The sequence below is a fragment of the Anabrus simplex genome, chromosome 1, assembly GCF_040414725.1.
Source record: "Anabrus simplex isolate iqAnaSimp1 chromosome 1, ASM4041472v1, whole genome shotgun sequence".
Classification (NCBI taxonomy): Eukaryota; Metazoa; Arthropoda; class Insecta; order Orthoptera; family Tettigoniidae; genus Anabrus; species Anabrus simplex.
In genome coordinates, this window is record NC_090265.1 from 342,925,171 (window position 1) to 342,939,643 (window position 14,473).

The 14,473-nt window shown below is 38.9% G+C and overlaps 1 non-coding gene across 1 annotated transcript; it reads left to right on the plus strand.

Moving 5' to 3' along the window:
- The first annotated feature begins 408 nt into the window (after positions 1 to 408).
- On the plus strand, positions 409 to 570 carry LOC136859072 (U1 spliceosomal RNA). The gene has a single exon (XR_010858829.2). It is a non-coding gene; the product is annotated as a U1 spliceosomal RNA (small nuclear RNA).
- Positions 571 to 14,473: the final 13,903 nt, after the last annotated feature.

Below are 14,473 nucleotides of genomic sequence, written 5' to 3' on the forward strand. Positions count from 1 at the left end.
ATAAGATAATCAGCTATGTGGGAAATGACATGGAGAAGAAAGTGATTGTAGCGGGAGATATCAATTTACCAACTGTTAATTGGGAAGCTAATGCGAATGACAGGAAGCATGACTAACAAATGGCAAATAAGTTAACATGGGAAGGACAGCTGATTCAGAAGGTGATGGATCCAATTAGAGGGAAGAATATACTGAATGTGGTGCTGGTAAGGGGTATCTGTGAAATGAGTGTCAAGTTGGAGATGGCAGCGAGTAGTTTTAGCCAAGAGTGCAGGGTAGTGGTCTTCGTCTAAGGGATGTCGCCACATTTGACCGTTGGTTAAGTGGGGCATAGAGCACAGGCTGTAGGCTCCCCCTGCCGATTTGCGGCCCCTTTTCGATTTGGCGAGACGTATACGCTGTGTTGTCATACTTACCTGGCGTAGGGGTTACTGCGATCGACAAGGCGGTTCCCCTAGGGCGAGGCCCTTGCATTGTACTTCACTTGGGTTAACCCCTGCGAATACCCCAAATGTGGGTGTCTCGGGCACATAAATTTTGGTAGTCGGGACTGCGTTCGTGCTGTCCTGGACTTTTAGTAAAAGACAAAAAATGTGACGAAGGGGTTCAAATCTCAAACGGGTCGGCTTTTGTAATTGTTTAGAGAAGAGAAATAAAGGTTGTGATTTTTACACTTTCCCTTGTATTGCTGGAACTTCCAAACAATATTCAACTTTTTTTTTTGCTAGTGACTTTACGTCGCACTGACACAGATAGGTCTTACGGCGACGATGGGATAGGAAAGGCCTAGGAGTTGGGAAGTGGCCGTGGCCTTAATTAAGGTACAGCCCCAGCATTTGCCTGGTGTGAAAATGGGAAACCACGGAAAACCATCTTCAGGGCTGCCGACAGTGGGATTCGAACCCACTATCTCCCGGATGCAAGCTCACAGCCGCACACCTCTAACCGCACGACCAACTTGCCCGGTAACAAATTCCTTGAGCTGTACGGTGTGTGAGGGTACACTCCTAAGTTATGGAAAGCTCCTTTCTTGTAACGTAAGTGTACAAACATGCCGAGTGGATTACTCCTCACTCAGCGCTCATAGCAGTGCTCTGCACTCATCACTCATCATTCAAAAGTGCACATGCTGGGTGGGGGACCCTCCCTCTTCCTTCATTAAAGAGGAAACGTTTTCCATCCAGTTGAGATTGTGCAGCATTAACGAGAAGATCACGCTGTGTTCTTTAAATTTAATTTTGTTTTAATGCAAATGATTGTAGTTATCTGTGTGCACAATAATTAATTATAGTAGCAGTAGTGATGATAAACTTATGGCAGCAAGCAAATTGTACTTGATTTCAAGTTCTGACAGAAGGTACAGCGCACATCCAATTAATGACAGAAGGCAGAAATTCGGTGAATTTCACCATTTATACCAGGAGGTGAAGAAAGACCCACAGAAATTCCACGAATATTTAAGAATGTCAATGCAGACATCTCAGTACTTGCTAGCTGGAAATGAAAAGGCAATATGAAGTACAGCAACTATCATGTCAACCCTATTTCCATCGAAGAAAAACTGGTTATTACTATAAGGTAAGCGGTTGTAATGTAACATTATTCTCTATTTCAATAAAATAATCCGTACTTTATCAAAAGATTAAATTTGTATAGTCTTCTTCTTCTTCTTTTCTAGCCTATTTCAATCCACTGCTGGATATAGGCCTCTTCCATGTGCTTCCATCGTCTTCGGTCTTGAGCCACTTGGAACCAGCGTATAAAGGTAATATTAAACAAGCAGCCTACTAATTTAGTATTGATACTGTACTTTCACTGAACACAGGTACCTAATCCATTTACTTATTTGTCACTTTCTTCTTTAAAAGAGACACATTTCAATTATCTTGACCAGCTTCGTTTTCAAAGATTAGTAATAATTATACCTTCCTTTTTAAATCGATATTAACAAAAAAGTATTGACTATATAACAGTGTTAATTTTTATTAGAAACAAAGCACAATTAAATATTAAAAATATCATGAAAACATCATAAGCAATTATACGTACTTACGATAAAGTGAACATACAATGATTAAGGGTAGTCCTAAGTAATTTAATCCAAATCAAAAGTACCGTAATTTGTTCTGCTTTTCAGTCATGCTACTTATAAGATGACAACATTTTTCTGACATGTTTGATATGAAATTTCACAAAATAAAATCAAAATTACACTATAAAGTACTAATTTATAGTTTCACTTTTAAACTGGACTGTCACTGATATTGGAAGCTGGAGAACCTGAAGAAGATTTTTTAGGAACAGACTGCTGGTGTTGGGGAGCACTGAGAGATTGTGGAGGGAGATATGTGGGATTATTAAGACTGTAGGAATGTTGCATGTGATGTGATACTGGTAGTTGTTGTGAGGTTGATTGAACAGGGAAGGGAACGTTCTGTGCAGCATATGGGTTCAACATATTTGGTAAGGGTTGCGGAACAAATTGACAAATATTTGAATGTGTTTCAGAGGGCTGATTTTGGCAAAATGACAAGTTGCACAGGCATTATTGTACTTGTATCATCTTTTTCTATGAATCAAGTTTCTTGACAAATGGCATAGTAAAGTTGAAAAATCCACGGTCATCATCATTGGGGTCCACAGAAGACTGCCTTTTTCTTAATTCCAGTCTCTCTCGTTTGACTGATTCCAGAGATTGTCCCAACACAATCTGCGAGCTGATTCTTCTTCTGTAGCCAGTTTTGGTACGGGTACTTGTGGTTGATTCTTTGGAAATATTCGGATTGGGTGTCAAGGATTTTGAACGGTGGTCACTTTTGCTGCTTGCAGGGTCTGTAACAGCCTCAGAATATGGTGACTATGAGTTCATTTCCTTGTTGAACGGATCCTCTTCCCCATATGTAGAATCGTCAAAATCAATATTTTGACTTGCTGTTTCAACTACATGATCAGATTCTTGTGTCAGGGAGGTTATTAGATTGCTTTCACTGTCTCGTGGAGTAAACTGATGTTTTAGGAAAAGCAAACTATCAAAATAGGGCCAAGAATGTGGTGCTTTCTCTGGACCAGGGTCACCACTTGTTGGATTTCTCAGTTTCCTACTAAAGGTTTTTACCCTTCAAAGTTACCGACTACCTACAAATGTTAAAAAAGGAAAGAAATAAAAGCCGTGTAATGTAATCAGTTTTATTTGTCTTTTAAAACCTAAGTATAATTTTGAAACTATTTCTCCTGAAGAAAGGCGTACATTTATACTTGTACTGACGTTGTGTAAAACACTTTATAGCTATTTCATTTGCAGGTTTCTGGCAACAGGGACAAGTTTCAGAAGCCTGGCATTTAATTTTTGAATGGGAAGTTCTACAGTATCCCAGATTGTAAGAGAGGTTTGCCAGTGCCTGTGGACTGTCCTGCAGCCAGAGCATATGAAAACTCCAACTATGGAAGACTTCAAGCGGATTGCAGAGAGGTTCGAGACTGTGTGGGGTTTTCCAAATTGCATTGGGTCTTTGGATGGCAAACGTGTCCACATTAAATGTCCAGCACAATCCGGCTTAATGTATTTTAATTACAAACATTATTTTTCAATCGTTCTTCAAGCATTAGCAGATGATCATTACAGATTTACTGCAGTTGATATAGGTGGCTATGGGCAACAGAGTGATGGAGGAACCTTCAAGGCGTCTGCTTTGGGCCAACTGTTGGAGAACAATAAACTAAATATTCCGTCTGATTCAGTATTACCCAACAGTGATGTATCTGTCCCGTTTGTTATCATTGCTTATGAAGCCTATCCCTTAAAAGCAAACCTTATGAAACCATTTTCAGGAAAAACTTAAAGTGAAAAGGAGGATAACTTTAACAAGGTTCTATCAAGAGCTCGGAAGATGGTTGAATATGCTTTTGGTATTATATATTCTAAATGGACTACTGTGAATCATTTACTGATGATATAATAAAAGCCATTTGCATTCTACATAGCACTATAGTTGATAAGGAAGGGTATAGTATGTCTATCTCTGATCTTCCTCCTATTGAGGACAGGATAGTTCTGCCTGCCCGCGGTAGATCATTAAATCCCTCAACGAAAAAAGCCAGGGAAGTCAGAGAGAAAAACTTAAGGAGTATTTTAGCTTAGTAAAGTAGTAACTGGTGAACATCTGAAAACATTCAGTTTCTATATTGTTCCTTTATGATGAATTTTGTATTTAGCTCACTGTAGTCAAATAATTAATTGTAAATGATATTGGTAAATGAGAATACTGTTTTAAAAAAAATTTTGTGACGTGTTTCTCTTTCATTGTATACTATTTAACCTCCTCCTATTTAGGATTTACGCACCACTGCTTGGAGGGGAGGAAAAATTACTCTGTTATCACACTAGACATGGGCAGTGGAGGGATTTATCCTAGTGAGGGATCAGCCGAACGCAGAGCTCACCTTCTAAAGACACCGCAGACACATACAGAAAACGCACAGAAAGTTTAAGGTACATGGAAAACAGATTATAATCGAGCCATTCGACTTTGCACAAAACAAAAAAACTTAGATTGGTGGGCCTCGGGACCTTCAAAATGCGAAGCTATTACGTTTGCGAGGGCTAGGGAGTCATTCATTTTCACGCCCTTCGTGGCCCTTGTCTTCCTTTAACCGATATCTTCATTTTTCGAAGTGTCGGTTCTCTTCCTCTTTTTTCCTCGAATTAGTGTTATATAAAGAATTGTTGCCCAATTGTATTTCCTCTAATAACAATAACCACCATCACCACCCTCTAATAAACGTTCCCCACCCCCTTTCTCTATTTATCATTTCTTTATCAATTACTACGGCAAGTTGTTTCGAGTTGAACCTCGTATTTCTTTCATTATTTCTTCCTATCTTTTAATATATTTTTATTTGGCTTTATTCTTTTTTAACGTTTTAAATTATTTTAAAACCTATATATCCACTTTGAATTTGACGAAATTAAATCCTACACTGTTTTCCTAAGACTTCATTCACGCCACCTTTTACTCTTCGGCCGGAGAAACAAATGCCTACAAGACCTGCCTAGCAACGACTTTACTTAAGTGCATACTTGATCTGCTTATGGACTTCAACTATATTTGTTTTCGGCGCAAGATAGTGATGTTCTGTTTACTCTCTTGACTGTGATTATTGTGTTTTGAACATTAACTGAATTGCTACGATATGATACAATGTTAATATTTTGCCTGTGTTCAATATATTAGTTGTTTTAAGATCTTCGCTAATTGGCTGATGATGACACTTGAAATGTGTTGAAACCGGTCCCAATAAACAGGTTGTAACTACTTTTTAGTTCAACTTACTACGGAGTATTGAAAGGTGGATCCTTCCCTATAATATTGTACATCTTCTTACACACATACATGCATACTGCTACCGTCATGCCGGCCTCAGCTCGGCCGGTGAGCGAGGATCTCCTGGGGTAGATAGTTCGCTTATCGGCTGTGCGAAAATTTTAAGTGCAGGGATAGATGATGAACTAGTGGCAAATGAAAGAAAGCTAAATAGGTTTCACACATTTATTACAACTACTGCTCTTCTCAAATTCTACAAATAATTTACAAAATCAAGGAACTTTCATATGATTCATCTTCTTTTATGTCGTTACCAACATGGACACTCCATCGATAAATGGAACAGCAAATGCCTGAGTCTGTAAATATATTATTTAGATTTTAGTTGAAAATTAATTAAATGATTAATAATAATTAATGTGAGATTATCTCTTCCATTAATAATTAAATGATTTGAAAATAAAATTTCCTTCCTCAATGGACTTCATTTAAATCGAGTTTGAAAATGATTATTTTCACTCCTTTCTAAAAATTAAATAAAAAAAATTTCTCCCATGAAATTATGGTTGAATCGTCTTCCTTAACCTTTAGACTAGTTAATAAATTCCCTTTCATAATTATTCAGTAGTTGATCTTCACACAATAACTTGGAATTTGACATCATGTTAACCTACATTTACCCATTGATTGAAAATAATTAGTTATGTCACGCTTACAACTTCCATTTTGTGAATTCAATCCACTGACATGGCCTATACTTATTTATATGTATTCGCTAGTTAAGACCCTATTCTTCCTTAAAAACGAATAAAATTCATTAAAGGTTTATATTCTGTTAAATAGTGAACCACTGAAGTTGGCATAAAATTGGCCAAAAATCCACGAAACAGCGAAGAGCATTATCACAAATATGGACTGTAAAATTACAATGAGCAAAACACAGACAAATCACACACACTACATTCACACAAAGATACACGGAAATATTATATACATATTTACACGAATGCTAGCCCTTGATTATTATTTTCATGTTTATTCAAAGTCAGGGAAAATATTCTCATGATGACAATATCGTGGGGACTTCCTCTCATCAACTTGAGATGTGATAGAGCAATGATTATCACTTTATTGAAGAATTCAGTCATACGACGATGTTCAGGGAAAATTTACGAGCAAAAATCATCCGAAAATCATCGACAAAATTGCCTAAACACAGGTCAGAATTAACATTACGCGCATGCGGTTCATGAGCTGCGATATTTATTTTTACCTTTCCACCATAATTGTGGCTCTCAATTAATCTGCGCACACAACGAAGAAATTATGTAAGGTAACATATTTTCTTCTTAAATTGACTCAATAATGGATGCACAACTTATCTGCTAAATTCTATAATATCCATCTAACAGTCAAATAATTATAATAGCACAGCAAAAATATATATAAATGTATTGGTCAGATACTGCCATTTCCCAGGCCTAAATTAATACAAATGAGCGCACATCAACCTTATTCAATAATAATTATTATTACGCTCATGACCTTGAGTGTTCCTTTACGCGATAATTAGGTTAATTTATTTTTATTTTTATTATTATTATTCCTGGCCGCGCAAGATCATACATGCGGAAGCTACTGCACAACAATATCTCAGATTACTCTATCGCGCTCGGAATCCAACCATACGTCGTATAATCGAGGAATGAACTCTGATATAATGGAATTCACGAAATTACTGTCCCATCTGATCTCAATTCAAGTATACAAATTATTCAATTAATCCTAGTTTAACGTTGAGGTCGTATTACTTTTATTTCTCCTGCCACAATGAACTCGGGACAGTTGAAACATTTCTCGATGACATTCACTCAAAACAAGCTAATAGGTTCAAAATACACACACTCATCATCCCAAACTACCTTCACCAAGAAAGAAGAGGCGGAAAAAATTCTAACTAATAGAAATTCTTCTAAGCAAATAAGTAGAGGCCATATCATTACACTTTACATTTTACAAATAGGAAGAAAGAATAACAATGTTTAAATATTACTTGGTGGTGACTGTCGATCGTAGAACTCGGGCTGATGACCTAGTGCATTACCGCGTTACGCACCATCGATCCTGGTCTCGCCCGTCTGAGCTGCTTCACATTCTACTCGTTCATTGAGGACATGCTGGCGCTGGAAACCACACCATTCATATTGTAGGAAGACAGGCATCCTGCCTTGCACTCGAACCAATAATCTCCTCTGTAGAAGTTCTTGCGAAAGCTGAAACTGAAAATTAAGTCTGAGACAAGTCCAAAACACACACCGCTGTTTGACGAGATGGAAAAGCAACTTATCTTTTAATATCTTCAGTTAATTGTAAATAGAATCTGTGAATGTCTGAACTGCTATCTGTAACATGTTGGAAGCTCTAAATAAGACGAAGTTCTCCAGTGAGCAAAGTGCGTCTTTTCACGTCTGTAGTTGAAGTCAGAATAAATCCCCACTCGTCGCGTTCAGAGGTAGAAATTCAGAGTAAAATTTCCTTAGGAAAATCCATAATTCACCGTCTTAAGACAGGGGTGCGTCTTTTCATTATACACGATTGGTCACTTCATTAACTTCACACGAAATTTATCACCTGATTGGCTGCCATAGTCAGACGTCATATAACTTTGCTAGTATCGATCGAGCATTACACACATTTCACCTGATCACGTGGTATTCACGGCTGATTTGAAGGTCACCTGGCTAGCGGTATCTGCTCCTTCCCTCTCGCTCGCTCTTAGCTGGGATTTCCATACACCTGGTAACTGGTTCTAGTCGACTCAACGTGCTAAAACTCCCTTCCTGGTTCACGAAATAATGTTCCAATTCACAGTAGAAATAAAATATTCTCCCTTAAATGATTTTTACCACTTTTGAAGGGGACAATACATACATACATACATACATACATACATACATACATACATACATACATACATACATACATACATACTGTACCGGTTACGACTTGTACATAAGTATTTTTTGAGCATAAGTTACGTTTATTTACCACGCGTAATGTTCCGAGCGCGTCTGGTTTGTTTACTAGCAGCGAGGACCAGCTAGCGAGTGTGTGACGACTGTGAGCTGTGACGTAGCCACAGGGGCTAGCTAGACCGCCCGCTCGTCTCAACACGTGTTACCAGCCTTGACTGGTATTTTCTGGATTCCACGTCACTTGTTCTAGAGAGTCGAGCGATATGTCATCTTGTTTGGGATCACCTAAACGTCCCAATGCTCGAGTTTCAAGCAAATCCATCGAGGGATTCGGGAGATATTTAATCAAACCGTATTATGACGTAGACATCCCGGATTGAATAAAAGGGGACCTACTGTAGCCTATTCACACAGTCTCAGCTGAGTAGTCAGCGGGGACACTCTTGCTGCTACTATCATCGTGGAACTCTGTCATTATACAAGTGTAGGAAGACGATTCTTCCAAGTTTTATAAAGTGGACTCATAAGACTTCGAGCGTTGTAGAAATTTTTCTAAGTCTTCGTAATTGAACTTAGAATATTTACAAGTATTCATTAAATGGACTTGTATTATTTACGTGTCTTCGAAGTTGAAACTTTTCTAAGTGTTCACTGAATGGACTTGTATTATTTACGTGTCTTCGAAGTTGGAATTTTTCTAAGTGTTAATTGAATGGACTTGTATTATTTACGTGCCGTCGAGACTGAAACTTTTCTAAGTGTTTGGACTTGTATTATTTACGTGTCTTCGAAGCTGGAATTTTTCTAAGTGTTCACTAAATGGACTTGTATTATTTTCATGTGTTCGAGATCAGAACTTTTCTACGTGATCATTGAATGGACTTGTATTATTTACGAGTATTCGAGATTGGAAATTTTCTAAGTGTTCGTAAAATGGACTTGTGTTATTTACGTGGAATATTTGCGACTGTTGAGGATCCCATCCTTCTAATAGACAGTGATTAACATTGCTAGTGATGAACTTTAACTTTCCTACGGCTCTAAACAAAGTCAGGATTTCACTTGCATTTACTCAAAGACTTGTACATTTGCCAGTGTTGGTTTAAAGGACTTATAAATTTCGTCAGTGAATTTATTTATGTGGAAGGACTTGTGTTTTCGTCAGTGGTCACTCAAAGACTTTCTGAATTTCACCAGTGATTAACTTTAAATATATTCAAACTTCCAAGTGAATGGACTTGTGTTTTCATTCGAGTTTAGGCAAAGACTTGCACCTTCGCCAGTAATGAACTTTGAGTTTAACTATAATTTCACAAGAAGGGACTTGTATTTTTCGTTGCCAAACGTTATTCAGAGACGAAGATTTTCCTAGTGATGAACTCTAAAATTAGTAATACCACTCATATCATTTTAGGAGTGTTGGAAGTCTTGATGTACAATTATCAAGATCTCTGCTTATAAGTTGATCATCCAAGGTGTTCATGGACTCAGTGCTACTAGTGACCTTGGGAACATCAATCCTCTCAGTCTCATTGGGCTGAGGTAGTACATGACTATCTACAACATCGCCTGGATCATCGGGGTTCAACCCGGGCCTCAGAGTTCGAGACATCTCTACTTGCCGTCAATCCAGACAGTCCAGCTGCCTCTGTCTGGAGTATCTGGAGTCCCTGGAATCCCTGGAGTCTTCTGGAACGTGCTTCAACCAGCTTGGCTTGGTGAGCTGGAGAACCCACGCCATACTATTGGAATACGAGGAAGACAGTCCATTTCTACTTAGAGGTGATGTGCAAACTCATGACTTATTTGAATAAACTCTTATACAATCAGAGTCAAAGTTTTTCTGTAGATAGGACCATACCTCCTGTACCGAGCCCTTGCTACAATTAATCCAGTTTTTCGCCCTGAGAACTCTATTTCATGCTACTTTAAAATTCAATCTGAGAGTCGGGCTCTTTTACTGGTACCATACATACATACACTGACTGACAGAGCAAATGCAACACTAAGAAGGAGTGGTTCGAAAGGGATGAAAGTTGGGGAGAAAACAGAGACGGCACGGACGAATAATTGATATTTATTTTAAACCGATATGCAGGTTACACAATGCGCACGGCATCGACTCAGTAGGATGTAGGACCACCGCGAGCGGCGATGCACGCAGAAACGCGTCGAGGTACAGAGTCAATAAGAGTGCGGATGGTGTCCTGAGGGATGGTTCTCCATTCTCTGTCAACCATTTGCCACAGTTGGTCGTCCGTACGAGGCTGGGGCAGAGTTTACAAACGGCGTCCAATGAGATCCCACACGTGTTCGATTGGTGAGAGATCCGGAGAGTACGCTGGCCACGGAAGCATCTGTACACCTCGTAGAGCCTGTTGGGAGATGCGAGCAGTGTGTGGGCGGGCATTATCCTGCTGAAACAGAGCATTGGGCAGCCCCTGAAGGTACGGGAGTGCCACCGGCCGCAGCACATGCTGCACGTAGCGGTGGGCATTTAACGTGCCTTGAATACGCACTAGAGGTGACGTGGAATCATACGCAATAGCGCCCCAAACCATGATGCCGCGTTGTCTAGCGGTAGGGCGCTCCACAGTTACTGCCGGATTTGACCTTTCTCCACGCCGACGCCACACTCGTCTGCGGTGACTATCTCTGCTATCACTGACAGAACAGAAGCGTGACTCATCGGAGAACACGACGTTCCGCCATTCCCTCATCCAAGTCGCTCTAGCCCGGCACCATGCCAGGCGTGCACGTCTATGCTGTGGAGTCAATGGTAGTCTTCTGAGCGGACGCCGGGAGTGCAGGCCTCCTTCAACCAATCGACGGGAAATTGTTCTGGTCGATATTGGAACAGCCAGGGTGTCTTGCACATGCTGAAGAATGGCGGTTGACGTGGCGTGCGGGGCTGCCACCGCTTGGCGGCGGATGCGCCGATCCTCGCGTGCTGACGTCACTCGGGCTGCGCCTGGACCCCTCGCACGTGCCACATGTCCCTGCGCCAACCATCTTCGCCACAGGCGCTGCACCGTGGACACATCCCTATGGGTATCGGCTGCGATTTGACGAAGCGACCAACCTGCCCTTCTCAGCCCGATCACCATGCCCCTCGTAAAGTCGTCTGTCTGCTGGAAATGCCTCCGTTGACGGCGGCCTGGCATTCTTGGCTATACACGTGTCCTGTGGCACACGACAACACGTTCTACAATGACTGTCGGCTGAGAAATCACGGTACGAATTGGGCCATTCGCCAACGCCGTGTCCCATTTATCGTTCGCTACGTGCGCAGCACAGCGGCGCATTTCACATCATGAGCATACCTCAGTGACGTCAGTCTACCCTGCAATTGGCATAAAGTTCTGACCACTCCTTCTTGGTGTTGCATTTGCTCTGTCAGTCAGTGTAAATACATACATACATACATACATACATACATACATACATACATACATACATACATACATACTAAATGCACCGTTTGGTTTATTAATGTTCCCGCGGTGACTTCCTCTATTGCGCCGCGTTGGAGCATTAATTAAATATACACATGTTTAAACATTGCTCCGGCTACGAAATTCATAACATAGGGTCAAGAATCATACCTAGATTTTGTATTATATCATTTATGGATAATTTACATGAAAATGGGGATATCATGTATGAACACGAGCAATAACAATAAGGTGCATTTTCGTTTCTCAGGGTAAATTACTTCCATTATATTCCCATATACTCTAGATAAGTCGTAGGTTCCGTTGAAGAGTAGCTATATGTTCAATCAGACGTTCAGTTTTCACATATTTAGGTAATTGCCTGATAAACGCTTAGTATTCGGCATAAACAAATTCAATTGATCCATTAACTATCTTATTACTACGTATTATAAGTTACTTTAAGAATAGAAACGCAATAGTAATACTATATCTAGTTTATTAGCATGCTAATATATTATAAAGTGGAATATCAATGAATCTATCGGCAATAAAGAAAAGAAAGTCGTACGAAATCACAAAATCATTTTTAAATTCTTGACTTCTGAGATAAACATAGTTGAAAATCTTTAAATTACCATTATATTCGTTTACATTTACGTTAACCTTCAATAATATTTCATATTTTCAGTATTTAAGTTGATTTATGGGGAAAGGTAGGGACCAAAACTTTATTCAAGGGGGTGTGGAATATCTTCCTGCTATTACTGTTTGGGACTGTCTTTGGGGCATCATTTGGGTTTTCATCTTTCCTTTTGGTCTATTTGTCTGAATGTATTTGGATACTTGTTTGGATTCTCACTTCTGACTCATCACGTCACGAGATAAGTATTACTTTGTTTAAATCTGGGTTCAAAAACACCAATATAGTTATTAACAGTCCTATCATAGCCAAATTGAGTAAATTAAAACTGTACACCATCATATGTACATAATAACCAAATATCTTTACTACAGAGTGCCATAGATATAGTAGTAAATCAGTCTAACCTGCGAAAAATCATGCCATGTTAATTCCTAACCATATGCCAATGTATTTACTTATATTCTAAAATATCTCTTCGCTGTGCCAAGATTTTGTCAAAGAAAACCGTTCTTCATATTAGCGTTGACGCGCTGAACTTCAAATATATATATATATATATGCGAGACTCCATTTTATTCTTGTATGTTTATATTACGTAACGTATAATAAACAAGTAACCCATCAATACCTTCAGCTTGAAAGTCACTACGAAACATATTATGTTTGGCTCAAGTCATACACTCAACTTAACATGGCCTGATTCCTTCACTTGCAGTGCTAATTCTAATATAAATATTATATGTAACACAGGAATTCACAATTCAATCAGCTATCCCTTACTCATACGACGAACAGAAAACGTATCTCCTCATACTAACAACATCTTGCCATACTATTATTCCATTTCTTTTATATACCTCCATATTTAAAAAAATATTCATTTAACTCCATTTAAATAACCTCTGTGTTACGGTAGAAATACTTAATAGCCTGAATATTCTTTCACACACTGCAACTCCGTAATATTTCAACATTTCCTTACAATACAATTATCGTACTGGCCATGTCTGCAATTCATATTGACCTCAAATATTAGGTTAAGTCTCGTATCTCGCATGCATTTTCTATAACCACAACTGGTTTAACGTTTCACGGTCTGCTCGTATAGATTAGCACTACACATGCATATGTGCTCAATCTGATCTTGTTTCCATTAACCTAAAATTATCTCATAAGCACCATAGTTATACTGCAGAAAATGGCACATATCATCGGTTAATAATTGGCATTTATAGTCTAGTATCCGTTCATTGGCACTAAATCTCTTACTTTTAGCACTCCTGCACTCATACGAAATATTTTTCATCAACTAATTTCAAATTCAATACGATGCAACTCATAATACTTATCTCATAACGGGATTTTTGCTGCTGGATTTCTCCTGGTCTAGACATCTTGGAACAGGCAGCCCTTGCAGTCCAAAGACTACGTCATCTGCGGCTCCGGCTGGGAATCTTGGCTTGAGCTATTTTCATCTTGAGCGATCAATCCATCTGTTTAGGCTGACTCCATCTTGTCACCAGTTCTCATGAAATGACAAAACAACAAATACATAGTAGAATGCATATTTCACTGGTGAATAGTAGGTTATTAAATACGTATTAATTGCCTTGTGATTCTCGTATTGGTCGTAAATATCTTTCTTAATTTAATAATTTCTTTAACTCGGCCTATTTTTCGTTAATTCTTTAGCCTAAACAGATATTGTTTCCCACTTGGAAACAATAAATTATGTCTTCCTTCGCATAAATTGGCCGCTATAATATTGGTTTCGGCAATGTTCGACTCGGCTGTAGTCTCTTTTTGCTTCTGTATTTATTTAGCTGTTGCAATAATAAATATTCTTCTTCAAATCTTCGTTTTTCCTGCCGATATCTGCAGTTAAAGTCTTCCACGATGTCTGTATACTATTACTTTAATATTTAATGTTGCGCTAATCTTTTTCTTCTCCTTCAGTAGGTTGTGCTGATCCTCTTCAATTCGTAACTTTTCTCAAGGTAGTCGAGAATCGGTTCCATTCAAATTTTTTTTATGGTCCATCATTATTTAATCTTGCGACTCTTTTCTTTGCGACCGGTCGATATCGACTTACTATAT